This window comes from Canis lupus, chromosome 22 (genome assembly GCF_003254725.2).
Source record: "Canis lupus dingo isolate Sandy chromosome 22, ASM325472v2, whole genome shotgun sequence".
NCBI lineage: Eukaryota > Metazoa > Chordata > Mammalia > Carnivora > Canidae > Canis > Canis lupus.
In genome coordinates, this window is record NC_064264.1 from 42,538,371 (window position 1) to 42,552,973 (window position 14,603).

The window sequence follows — 14,603 nt, forward strand, 5'->3', positions numbered from 1 at the left end:
CCAAAAAGGGGTGGGTTAGCAACAAGATCACACAGGCAGGCCGTCTAATGCCAAAGGAACACTTTGGAGAATAAAAGTTCATGGTAAAAGTAACTTTGATTCCACAGTGAAATTAACTTTGATGTATGTAAAAACATGGAAGCTCTTTCGTAGGTGGTCAGTTCGAATTCTGCATTCTCTGTAGGATAATTTCCTTCAAAGAAGTTACTTGCTCTACAGGAATTGTTTCCTCCTGAACCATGCTATCCTCCTTAGTGTGCCACATCTCATAAGTTCTCCAAACAAGTTATTCTCATAAAGTTTTTCTAAAAATACTCACAAAAAATAAAAATAAAAATACTCACAGACTAAACATTTCATATCATAAGCCTATTTCTAACTTTTCTTGTGTATATAATAGCGTAAAATGAAAATAACTTTAGGGGACTTTTGATTTCCAACAAGATAATTATTAAAGAGAGAGTGTGGTAATGAGGTAAGCATCCCCTAAATTTCTCTCAGATGTAAAGATATTTGGTGTATATCTATGAATATTTTAAGAGATATTTAACTGCCTCAAATGTCAAGAATAGGAAAATGCCATTAGGTAAATGAAGAATGTGCTTGAACATAGAAAGAAACTGTACACCATATGAGGGTAAATCTGAAAACCATCTACAAATGAGAAATAAAAAACAATGCCAGGTTCAAGTTCAATGGAAACTCCCGCCAAGAGATCTAGCTATTACACATATGCAGAGGAATGCTGAGTATGAAGCATTACTCAATGAAAAAAAAAATACCTGCATTCCTAATAGAAGGAGCACTTTAGAAATTATATAATTTTCTCAAAAGCTTCATAAATAGTTCCACCATGTGATTTATAAAAGTACAAAAAGATCCAATATCCTCCAGTACAGTAGAAAGCAAACAGACCTAACAATTACTATACAATTTAATATATATATATATATATAATTTATTCTCTCAATTTCTGATTGGCGAGTTTTAGCCACAAAAAGTTCCAAAGCATTCAATTCTACAGAGTATGTGTATAAAACAAAAGCTTCTATATTTCAATTTATTCAAACCTTTTCAAAAAATAAATAATAGAAACAGATTATGTTTATCTGAGGACACAGCACTGACAAGAGCAGGAAGACAGATTGATGAACAAAAGTCTCTTTCTATCTCCAGACATTATGATGGATGGCAGAGCTAGACCACAAATCAAAGAGATATAATGCAATTTACAATGTTTTTAAAAGTTTTTCATCCCATTCTTTAAATTCTGAAAATGACAGAACATTTATTCTTTCACAAAATTATGTTCATAATGAAAACTTTAGAAGAAAAATAGAAGCAGGTTGATTTTCCCACTTCCCATTTTTGTGTCACGTTGTTTATGTGCCACCCAGATCCTTTACTTCCCCTAAGCTCTACTTTTTAGCAAAGCCGGTGACAAACATAGGATGTATTCTTTATCTCATTGCTGTACTCTATCATAGAAAATAAAATTGAAGGATTCAACTGGCTTCAAGTCCTTGGGGTTAGACTCATCATCAGCAAGGGTGTGAGAGCCTCAGGAGATGGTGATTTGCTCTCCTGCTCCCACTTCCATGACATCAGCTTTGCTTTTATTTTACTTGTTGGGCTTCCATGTGGATGCTTGTTTAAAGAAAGAGTTCTTCTAGTGAGGCCTGGGTGGCTCAGCAGTTGATCATCTGCCTTAGGCCTCAGGGCATGATCCCTGGGTCCTGGAATTGAGTCCCGCATTGCATTCCCCACAGGAAGCCTGCTTCTCCCTCTGCCTATGTCTCTGCCTCTCTCTGTATGTCTCTCATGAATAAATAAATAAATCTTTTTTAAAAAATGAGTTCTTCTCTATCATAGATTGTAAAAACCATTATCCTAGAGAGTTTAAACTCTCTGCATTTAAATTCATTTGACCAGATGCCTTATTTCTGTATCTGATTAATATACCAAGGAAAAGATAGGTCAGCAATAGAAGGCAAAAGACAAAGTGAGAGAGTCTGATCAATCTATGTTACATAACTCCAAGTATTTCATTTAAAAAGTACAAAAATAGGAGGTGTAGATTGGGGAAACTCCAGGCATAATTATTAAAGAAATGTCCTCATTCCCACTTTGTAAACCTTCTACTCACATGCCTTTTGAGGCTCAATATCCTACATTTTCCCTTTTTGTGTCTACATTTGTATCCTTATCCCAATAGCTTACTTTATTTCAATTTAAGTTCGTAGGTTGTTTTTGCATTGGTAAAGCCTTATTCGTAATGCATTGTCCTATTAATTAAAGGCATAGGAATATGATTTTGAGATCTGAAAGAGATAAAATACCTTTGAATCCAACTTCTAAGGAAGATCGACTGATAAACTTCACAAAGACTCAAAGTACAAAATATATCTGTTTATTTCCCAACAAATGTTTATTGTGTTGTTACTGAGATCCACATAGGCCTTTAAAAAAACATTCCAAGAAGACTCATAATCTCAAGGTGGAGGAATAACTGGTGCAGGTATGTCTTTCAGCCTTAGAAATCCAGAATTGCAGTTTTGTCCATTTACTCAGGAGCAGGAGGGGCTCTGTAAATGTAGAGCAAAGATCATAGGATTTGAAATCAAAGCTGCAGGTTTGAGTTCTGGCTGCACCTCTTATTAGCTGTTTGTATTCTTAAGCAAGTGACTTAATCCCCCCTGCCCCCGAAAGAAAGAAAAGAAAGAAAGAAAGAAAGAAAGAAAAAAGAAAGAAAGAAAGAAAGAAAGAAAGAAAGAAAGAAAGAAAGAAAGAAAGAAAGAAAGAAAGAAAGAAAGGTCAAGGAATAATACCTACCTCATAGGGTTGTTGTGAAGATCAGATGAGATGATGCATATAAAAGAATTTTATATACTGTCCTGGGCTAAACACGTGTTGGTTAGATTGGCTTCTGGCAAGAAAGAGACTTCCTAAAGAAAGGGGGACTTCTACGTGTGGGTAGGCACCCAGCAGGGATTCCCTTCTGGCAGCCTTTGAAGGCTGATAAGTATCTCCAACAGCTGCTTAAGAGAATACAGGGACCCAGCTAGAGGGCAAGGGTCATGACCTTTGCCCTTTTGCTCTCAGCTCAAAGGACATCTGCTAAAGATCCCCTGCAGGGAAATCTAACTCTAAGGAGGGAGGCCCAGGGAATGTTTCAAGGGATCCTAACTCCAATAGTCAGAAGAACCCTGAGGATGTTAACTTTGTAATTAAACTTATTTTACCTATTCTATCACTTCTAATTCAAATTTAACCTCTACTCTGTTAGAATTTAAGAGGTTATATTTGTAACACATATATTAATACCCATAATTTATACTATTTGTTCATATTTATATATGTATATTTTTTACAATATATAAATTTATTATAAATGTACACATATACTGTAGATCTGTGTAATATATATCTCACATAACATATAGGTGTTCTACAGAGAAAAACAACTGGAAGAATATTTACCAAAATGTTAGGGATGCTTCCTCCTGGAAGATAAAACTTTTTTTTTTTATTTTCTTATTTTTATTTTCTTTTTTGCTTATCTCTATTTTTCAAGTATTTTTAAAATTTCTTTTAGAATGAGATATTAACAGTACAATTTTCTGGTTAAAATATATTGCTTGCATGAGTTCAACCCATTTTAATTTATTTTTTCATCTATTAAGTGATTTAATGAATCTTGTGATAATGAATCTTGTTTTTGTTTCTTTTTTATTCTTTTTTTGTTTATTTCACTTGGATTTTCTCTTAAGAAAAGTTTATTTTACTTACATTTTCTACTACTTTCTACTTGGATTTTCTTTTGTTTCTTCTTGTTTTTCTTTTCCTTGCTATTTAGTTCCCCATTTGTTGTATTTTTCATATTGTATTTTTACTGAATATGGCAAGTATAAAGCTGAGGATTATATCCTTAAGAATTGCTCATAACTTGACCAAGGAAACTGTGCCTTTTCCCTTCCAATTAGTCCTGCAGTCACCACCTTTCACCTCGAATATCTCAGAGTAGAACTACTTAGTTTTTCAAATACAAAATTGGAAAACTAGACAGGTTAACCAACTAGAATTATCCAGCAAGCAAATATTAAATCCATCTTTAGCATCAGTAAAGATTATTTCAAAGCATAACAATACCTTCAACATATATCTGTTTACCTTCGGTCCACAGCCCAGAGCCACGATCTACCTGTCTATCTACACCTGCACTCAGAGTCAACATGCCAAAATGGAACCCATCATTCCTTCACTCCTCCAGAAAAACTATTCCTCCTTGTTCCCCTTTCTCCTAAAGAAAAGGAACTCCCCTCATGCCTTTTAGCACTCCACAGGAATTACTGACATTGCCATTCAACCAGGTGTCCAAGTCAGAAACTTGGAGATCATCCTACACGCTCCATCCTCCCTAGTTCCCATACCAAATTATCTAATTATGCCTCTTTAATGCCTGTGCAGTTCTGTGCTTTTCAAGCTGAAATATGACATCCATGGACAGTGATGTCATAACAGGTAATATATGAATGCACAGAAGGAACACAATGAATCTTCCTGGAATGCCTTCCCTCACCCTTTGTCATCTTCATATTAACAAGTGATTTTGAACATCACATTTCATAAAATAAGTGCATTCAAAATGAACGTGTTTTTTGGAGATGGTGTGTAACAATTCAAAGAAATATGGGGTCCATTTGCTATAACCCCAAAGTTTTCACAACTACTTCCTTATGTTACTGGTGTGCTTTAGCAGAAATATTTTAGAAGAATTACTCATAGTAAATCTTGGGTCCTTAAGTATTGCTCCTGACTTGACCAAGATCTTCTTCCTCTCTTTTTGTGTGGCCACATGGCTTCTTCATTTCCCACTGGGCTACTGGGACAGCCATCATAACTCACTTAGCTCCAAATATCCCCCACATGCACACTGACCTCAGAGTGCCATGTGCAAATCACTAACCTGATCTTGTCATTTTCATATACCAAATCATTCAATGGTACCTACTTCATGCAGAATACAGTAAAAGCCCCTTAGTATGACATATAGTGCTTTTCAAATCTGGCCCCTGCTCTCTCAGAATTCTCAGCTCTACCCTCCTCCATCCCATCCTATGAGTTACTTGCAATTTGCCAACCATATGCTCTCTCAAAGACCTTTTGCATACAAAGTACCTCTCCTATATGTTCTGCTCACCTGCTTAATCAAACATACTATAATACTCAGTTCCAGCATCACTTCTGAAAGTCCATTCTGAATTTTCCAGAATTGTTTGGGTTCCTCTCTTGGGTGCCTGAATAACACTCATTCTTGGTAATCCCCAGCCACAAACCCTGTCCCCTTATACAGAGCTCCTGAAAACAGGGATCATGTGTTGTTCATCTCTGATCTCTATTGCACTCTGTCGTTCCTCTGAGATCATTGCTAAGGATACCTTCCTTTGCATCAGAGGGTCTCAAATGCACTGCATAACCAAACTGCATCAGAATTAGCTGGAATATGTTTTCAATGTAAAGATTCCTTGGTCTCTGCAATTTTGACTCAGTAGTTCTGGATTAAAGCCCTAAGGACTAAATCAAAACTTTTTAAAAAAATAATAGTAATTTTAAAACTCCTCAGGTCATTTGATGCAGCTTATCCATAGGCTAGCATTTGGACCCACTACATTCAACAACCGTGATTATCTTGATAGCATTTAAATATTAAAACAGCAACAACATACTTTTATTATTAAAGCAATTACAACTGCCTTCTTAAAATGCACTAATTTAATGGTATTCTTTTTGCTTCAGTGTGGTATTTCTGCAGTTGAATAGCTTACTATATATATATATATATATATATATATATATATATATATGCTATTAGTATCGATTTCTTTTTTTTAATTTTTTAATTTTTTAGTATCAATTTCAATAAGGAAGACTGCTTCTGATTTTGTGTTCAAATTCTTGTTTTTTCTTTTTCTTTTCAAATTCTTGAGAGCTTCTTACTATAGATTCTAAATCCTTAACTACTATGGTTATGAGAGTTGTACACCATCCACTTATAAAAATAAACCCAAAATTCAGTTTCAAAATCACTGCACAGATGTTAGAGGAGGAAGATGAGTCTATTTCTTTCAGTAAAGAATCTCAGAACAACCATTGACTATTTTTCTGCTGAGCTTCTGGCACTGGCATCTTCATAGAAGAGGGAGATGGATGAACGCAAGTGATAATCTCACAATGATAAACAAGAACACAAACAAAAACTCAGATAGGGAGTTTTTCCAACATCCAAAGTTAATTCCCATCAATCACACTGGATCTGAAAACAGATATATGGGGTGTGACATTTAGTGAAATGACATTTTAAAAACCATCTGCCACATATCATAAACCCAAATAAGTATTATCCTTTTATAAAATTTATTTTCATTAGAGGCTTTAGACATTTTCCATTGCTGCCACTGTGAACTAAGATCCTAGATCTCTTTTGAAAGTAAAAGAAAATGACTTCAAAAATGCAAAGGTGACAAATTGTGTTGATAACAGATTTGATTTTTGAAAACAGCCTGAAGATGCATGGCTCCAATTCTGACAAAAAGTTGAAAAAAAAATAAAAAAAAATACAATTATATAGTGAAAATAATTTTTAACATTAGATCTAAAGCAAGCTTCAAAAGTATATATTTAAAAGGTTTACAAAAAAATAAAAAATAAAAGGTTTACAAAATGATACTATCATTTGAATAATAAAGATTCCTATGATGTATTCTAATATATTTTTAAAGTACATTTTTCCTTTTTTTAAGATTTTTTATTTATTTTTATTCGAGAGAGAGAGAGAGAAGCAGAGACACAGGCAGAGGGAGAAGCAGGCTCCATGCAGGGAGCCCGATGCGGGACTCTATCCTGGAACTCCAGGATCACGCCCTGGGCGAAGGCAGGTGCTAAACCACTGATCCACCCAGGGATCCCCTCTAATATAATATTTATTTGTAAGTTTATGTGCTAGAAAGTGAATAAAGCCAGTATGTTATTTTATAGTCATACTTCATAAACTTTGAGATAGAAATTATTAGTTTAAGATTGGGCTTTTTCAACTACTTTAAATATTTATATAATTTCAAAATTAAATCTTTAAAAAAAGGGAGAAAAAAGTTTTTTTCCAATTTGCATAAGGATAGCCAAAGCAACAGATGGCTCCTGTCTCTGTTCTTCTCCCAGCTCTGTTCTCTATGTAGATTTTCTGTAATGTTCAAAACAATTCTTCATTGAGAGCAAGAATTTAGAAAAAGAAATAGTCAAGGTGCTAACTAAAAGAACTACTTTCATAGAAAGCAGCAAGTACTTGGCATGATAAAAATAAGTTCTGTAGGAGACTTGAGAAATACAGCGTTGCATCTGAGGTGTATCATTTCTGGATGCAAAAGATCTGCATAAGATGTAAATCATAGAGAAGGGGAGGTGAGAGGGCACCAAGATCCTCTCCATCTTAGGATCTAACTCAAATTTGGGCAAAACTGAGGAGACCAAGCTCTGAAGCCCTTCTCTCCTCCCCCCTTCAATTATTACATCCCTCCTGTTAGTGATCCTTATTAAGATATTAGCTAATTATTACTTAAGGAATACAAAGTATTCAACCCTAGCACATAATGCAGTAAATGAGCTGAAGACAAATGTCTCCCCTCACCACAGAGATAATCTCCCTATTGCCCTTCAATGGCCATAGAGCCTTGAGATTGTTCCTTCATCCTCTCCTGCTAAGTATCACCCTGAAGGTGTACTTACATTTTTGTTAAGTTTGTGAAGAGAAAACAAAGTTCAAAATTCAAGGAGGAAAAGCTAGATGTCAGATCTGAGGAGATGTTATTGTACAGACGACTTCTGACCTCATTTTTCTGACTCACACCAGGCTGGTGGCCAACAATTCCACCTCCTGGTGGTGCTTATTCACCCTGCCCCACACATCCACACTGCTTTCTCTGCACTGCCCTGGGTGAGGCATGGTGGGATTGTTCAGCAAATATGTCAGTGACATCTATATTAAAAAAAAAAAAAAAAGAATTCTTTGACATTGATGTTGGATGACTGAGTCAGTTTTCTAGTTTTCTCTGCTCATTTGTAGGAATAATCAAAATTGCCTCTCTCTGCTGAAGAAGTACCTTGTATCTTGACATTATTATGATAGAAACATCTCAAGGAAGGGAAGAAAGTCACTCTTTCGATGACTGAGATGTATTTCATTTGAAAGTTTAAAAGGGTGATACCTCATCTGGAAATTAAAGCATCACATTTAAGATGTATTCTTGTCAGACGCATAAATACCTAGAAGGTGTGTATCACAGAGTAATGGAGGTGGGAAACACCTAAGGCCCAAATCCTCATTCTGATAACAGATTCCTGAGCCCTGTGTTCTCTAACCAACTCTCAGTTTGAGTTTGATTCAGTACTTGTCACCTCACACTTCCCTAAATAATCTGTGTTTTTCCCCCACCTCCAAAATTAAGATTAATAATAATAAAGCTTGCAATATTTATAAATAAAATAAGTGTATTATAAAACTGAAGATTTGAGTTGAGGAATACCACTGAGAATGTTACTCACTTTTTGTCTTCCCATGTTTATCCTAGGTTGGTGTTACTTAGGAAATTGGAGTTACAGCTATGTTTTACACACATTCATATTTGATAATGTAAATGTATATTGTAGACTTTATAAATAAGACTATATATTTAGTCAAGCCTATACTTCCACAGTTGTCTTTTTCTTCATTTTTTGATAGAAACTTACTAAAAGTAATATTGCCAATGAAGGAAAGCATCCAAATTTATTCTTCAGAGCAAAATAGAAATAAAACTAATTTATGTGATTTTCAACTCAAGCAATAAAATGAGAGCATTTCATTAATTTCTGCTTCAAAGACATATTTTAGTATGACACAATCATAAATATTCATGTAATAATAATGGTAACAATAATAAGTGTCTGTCCTTTGAATGTAGATAAGTCTCCAGCTACATATGATGGAAGCTCTAGGAAAAAATTATAAAGTCAAATTAAGTATGCTGATGGCACAATCTTGATTTCTTTTTAGGTAATCTTACCTGCTTTCAGAGCACAATCTTCCATTTCTCACTTCTCGGCTCCTAGGTGTGTACTGTTCTCACAGCTGGTAAGCTCCAGGAAGGCCTGTTCCTCTCTCATCCTGACTTTTGCGATAATTCCTCAGGGCCCACTGATTGCAGACACACACTGCCTCCTGGCTCTAAGTCACCACACCTTCAGATTCCACCAAATACCAGTTCCCTTCTAGCAAGAGTTAAAACAGATAAGTTTGAGCTATCGAGCTTCTACAGAGGTAGGCATCAGTTTTTTTTTTTGTCATTCTCCCTATTATGTACCATGAAGTGTCATCTTTTCTTAGACCCAGATTTTCCCTGTTTATACTGCAAACCACGTTTTTAACCACCCTAATAAAGGACGCAGTAGAATACCCAAGTGAGGCACAGACTGTCTCCAATGCCCAAAGAGTCCATTGAGTCACTTGGCCTCCTCTTTGATAGAGAAGCATGAAGAGACAGCAGTATTTTTCTTGACTGCTGAAGGAATTAAATATTCTGTGAATTCACCCACATTGTCTCTAAATACTTTACCTTAGTATACTCCCAGCACTCTGCAGGTGAGAAGTATTCAATAAACATCTGCTGAATTTCAAGATCACTATAAGGAATAAACCCCAAGTAGTAGCTCTCGGGCTCTGAATTAATTACTAATTATATCATCCTACTGCCCTTCAGATTCATCCATCAATGGCTTCAGCTGACATTCCTAACATGCTGGAAGTCCAATATAAGCAAAATATTCACAAAAAGACAAAACAGGGCTAAAAGTTAAACTATCAGTATCTGACATATGGATAGTGATAAGTGCTGGGACATGTGTACAAAATTTGAAAAGAAGAAATATTTTCACAAAGTTTTCCAAAATAAGAATGAAGTCAGCATTCAAACAAAACATTTGAATTGAATAATGAAGTCAGCATTGAACAAAATGTTTCTCAGACAGTACTAGTCATCAGAATTAGCTGCATAATCCAGAACAGAGAAATGCATAAAGACAGAAAACATATGAGTGGTTGCTAAGGTCTAAGGGAAGGAGAGAAGGAATGGAGCACAACTGCCAGTGGGAATGGGGTTTCCTTTTGGGGTGATGAACAAGTCCTGGAACTTATGTCACTGAATTATACACTTTAAATGTCTAAAATGGTGTATTTTATGTTATATTTTTTTAACCACAATTCTTTTTAAAAATATAACCTACAGAACAGAGAATTATTTTAAAGTTGTGGACACCAAACCCGTTTCAGGGATGGTGTGGGAAAAAACAATAAATGGTGAAACAAGAAGTATAAGTCTAAGAATATCTAAGAGAAAGGGGGAGTGGATACCTAGATTAAATGAAATCAAATTTCCATTAGAGCTTTATGTGTTACTGTGCAACCAAGATTTCACTATTTAAAAAAAAAATCCAAACATGTAGTTCAGTGGAAGTGGTCCACAGGACTTGCAGCATGTAATTAAATTAGCCATCAGATCAAGACAGTGACTAGCACATTTCCCTATCTTTTACATGGCAGTTTACCATGGTAAAGAATAATAGTCTTCTCTTTGAAAGATAGAATTTACATAAGTGCATTCATTGTTTTGCATTCTAAAGCCAAGTTATGGCATTTAGGAGTTTATTCTTAGTATTGCCTCCTATACAATAGGTTTATAGCTCAGGGACATAGTAAGTAATGGATTTAAATGATTTCTTCTGATATATAGTTCCGCCAGTAAACATGTATCCCTGTTGGATGCTCCAACATTGCTTTTTAAGAGTGAAACTCAATGAAATTACATAACTGGAGACTGTACCGAGAACCCTTGGCTGTCCTATAAATATTAATAGAATCAAAATGCAAACACGGGGACTGAGAATGCCTAGAAGTAAGAAGTCCTTGCTGAATTAGGATCATCTACAATGCTACAATATAAAAAACATTACAGTCTAAATAAGCCCCGTTTTTATTCAGTTCTATCAAGATATCTTAACTCAGAGAGGCAGTCTTGGGATAATTTAGTTTTTGAGACCATCTGTCTCTTTGAATGAGCTTTATTCAAATGAATGAATTTAAGCTAAAGCTATAAAAATTGGTCAGCAGCAACTGATTATTTGGTCAACTAGCTTCTTCCTCCTCTCAGTTTCTAGAGCAATTTTTATGCTTAAATGACCAAATAGAGTCATGGTATCATTGGGGCTTCCTCCCTCATTAGACTCAAGAGATCACTGAAGTCAGGGATGATGTCTTTCTTATGCTTGTCATCCCAGGTTCTGACTTCAGAGTCAGTTGGCATTAATAATTATTTCTTTAGAAAGACAGGCTTCAAATAAGCAAAACTTTAATCAGCAAGTCTACAATGTACACAGTGGTCAGTTATGGTCTCTAAACCAGATGATAAGAAAAATTAGTATATTGGGTGCCTGAGTGGCTTAGTCGGTTAAGTGTCTGCTTTTGGCTCAGGTCATGATCCTGGGGTCCTGGGATTGAGCCCCACATCAGGCTCCCTGCTCAGCATGGAGTCTGCTTCTCCTTCTGCCCCTCCTCCCACTTGTGCACATGTGAACACATGCTCTCTTTTTCTCTCCATCTCTTGCAAAAAATAAATAAATAAAAAGTTTTTGTTTTTAATGATTATATTCCCTACAGACATATCAAAACAACAATAACACAATAACAACAACAAAACAAAACCAGATCCTACCTGAGCTCCTAAAGGGTCCCAGTGTAATAAAGAGAAGACAGATTAGGGGAATTTGGTACATTTGTGGACTTTGTGATGGCTTTTCAGACTCCATAGTTGCAGTTTGCTTGGTTTGCTTGGTATTCTGTAACCAAAATTGCAACCAGATATTCTGCCCCAAATCCACTCCAAAGAGAGAAACTTTCTATTTCATCAGTAAACTGGTTGAAATATCTTCTCCAATATCCACTCTGTTCTATCATGTTCCTTTACCATAACAACAGTCACCTATGATGAGCAGTAGAAAGAAGGTTTCAGTTCAGTGACACTTTGGATCCTGTCTTTTTTGTGACCTTCCATAATGGAAGAACCACAAATCAAGCCAATTTATTCCAGAGGTTTCTGATCATTTCAGAAACTTCCTGCTACCCCACCATAAGCTAAATCCAATATTGTGTTTTGAAAGTCCCAAATTTCCAAAAGTGTATGTGTTTATTGGATTAAGCAGAGTGGTTTCTGATCAAGAAGGCTATAAAACGCTATTGATAAGAGAAAAAAAATGCAAGCTGGCTTAGAGAGTATCCTGGAGCAATTAGTTGAAAAACAAGAAAATCAAGAAAAATCGTCCCACAGAACACATTTACTCAGTACCTTTTTGCTTGTTCAGATTCCTGGTCAGAACAAACTAAAAATAACAAAAACAATAATGATGATGCTGCTCATAGCATAAAGAACCTTTTTTGAGGGTCTACTCTGTGTCAGGCAGTATGATAAATATTTTATGTCTATAAATACATTTAATTTCCACTTCACTTTCACTAGGCAGCTAATATTATTATCCCCATTTGTGGTTGAGGAGACTGAGGCAGGGAGAATGGGTTGAATAACTTCTGGAAACTTTACCCAGGCAGCAAATGGTGGAGGTAGAAGCCCACACTCTTACACAAAATGGCTTCTCCTGGAGTGGTGTAAACCCTGCTCCTCTTCGGAGTCTTTCAGTCCTAATCTGTGTGAATAATATGCATCCAGGTGGCTTCATATTAATCAAATATATAAAGTTTCTACTTCATGAAAAGCAGAAAAAATGTCTACAATACTATAACTGAGAAACACTCCAATCTCTCTCTCTCTCCCTGTAAAAAGCTAGACAACCTAGTAGCTGAAAAATACTGATGTCACTTGAAAGAAATTGCATCTTGTCCTGCTCTGTTGTTCTCCAATTTTGGGCCTCAACCAGTTGGAAACTGGTATGAATGTGTATAATGATGACCTCTGAATGATCATTGTGAAATGACTTTCCCTGGTAATGTTAGATTTATCTGATGATTTTAATACCCTTCATTCTAAAATGCTATTATCCTGAGTGCATGCAGGGGACAGTACACTTAGTCATAAGTGATGGATGAATTCATTATCTTCAGCCAATTTTAATGGGTCATCTAGAAAGGAAATCACCAGTCAGTTTTGGCTATTGAGCATTGCTACCTCACGTACCTTATTAAGCCAAATATAAAAATGGGTGGTTTTTCATTTTCCTGTCAGACAACAAAGGTCACTGATCACAAGCTTGAGAGACACTGAGGTTTATTTCTCTTTGGCCTGAAATAATGGATAAGCATTGAAGTTTTTACCTTTTTCCACTTCGAACTGGATATTTCAGAACTGTGCACCCTGAAAAGAGGGACGGTGTTTTGCAGGAATTCAGAATGAGGAATTCCTCATTCCTGTAGAGAAATGGAAAGTTGACGTTAATGTATTCCCTGTGTGACATTGTTAATCTAATGGCACTATTGAATCCTAAGGCTTCAGCCCCATCATTAGGAGCTGGAAGTAAACACATCAGTGTGGGATAGAAGTAGCTTTACCCATGAGTATCACAGGTTCTCTGCCACCCACAGCTACAAGAAACTGATAATATTTAACACAAAAAAAAAGTATTGTGCTCCATGTCTCAACCTAGCTTTTCTGGTCTTGGTTGGGAAATCCCAACATTTAATCTTTTAAATTATCAGCTTTCATTTGACTCATCAACTTGAACTTTTCCTCTCAGATGCAGTTCTGAACATCAGACAATCAACAGCTTTTGATTATAGTAATGGTAAAACAGGTGTATATTTTAGGATCTGAATTTGCTATGAGCTAAGCTTTTCCTGCTGTTAGTCCCTGATTGTGTAAGATTGACTTCACGAAATTTTAATGCATTTATATACTGAATAATTATTTTGCTTTATCATGAAAACGCCATGACTAACAAATTCTGTGTTAGTAAATTGTTGAATTCTGCAATGAGGATTTTTAAAGAAAAGAATTAAAGAGAGAAGCATGTTATAAATATTCTAATACCAATGTGTTATACCAGAATAACCTAGAAAAGATATTGAGACTATACTGTAATTCCTGGGTAGAATTAAAATGGAAATAGCTGCCGGAATGTTCAGAAAATAATGGAAAATTTATTTGATTTGACCCAGTTCTTCATTTTAACATCTTTAATTAAGAAATTATCATTTTACTTTGTATTGTGGTTATTGTATTCAGTAGAAAAAGCCTCTCAAAAATTAAAAAATCTTGGGAAAACCTCAATAAGTTATATTTGTAGTAGTGGAGTTGATCTATAGAAGGAGGAAGTTTGAGAAAGAAGTCTTAGCCCAGACACTCTGGTTGCCCGCTGTGGAAGTTCTCATGGACTTCTCTGGAACACCAGGAGTCTGTCTGAAATCAGTGGGCTGGCCTCATAATCTTAGCAAATAGACCATAACTTGGGGATTTGTTTTCACTCAATGATTCCTTCTTAAAGATAGTCTTTTAGGGACACTTGCCTGAAAAGTA

General features: G+C 35.6%; 1 long non-coding RNA gene across 2 annotated transcripts; it reads right to left on the reverse strand.

Moving 5' to 3' along the window:
* Nucleotides 1-2,414: 2,414 nt before the first annotated feature.
* On the reverse strand, nucleotides 2,415-13,922 carry LOC112656083 (uncharacterized). Of its 2 annotated transcripts, none has more exons than XR_007404877.1 (4): nucleotides 13,406-13,922; nucleotides 11,796-12,062; nucleotides 9,096-9,300; nucleotides 2,415-6,313 (listed from the first exon to the last, which is right to left on the reverse strand). It is a non-coding gene; the product is annotated as an uncharacterized LOC112656083 (long non-coding RNA). The 2 variants fall into 2 exon arrangements; XR_003134090.3 differs by having other exon boundaries at nucleotides 2,415-2,585; nucleotides 13,406-13,907.
* Between the last annotated feature and the right edge of the window lie 681 nt (nucleotides 13,923-14,603).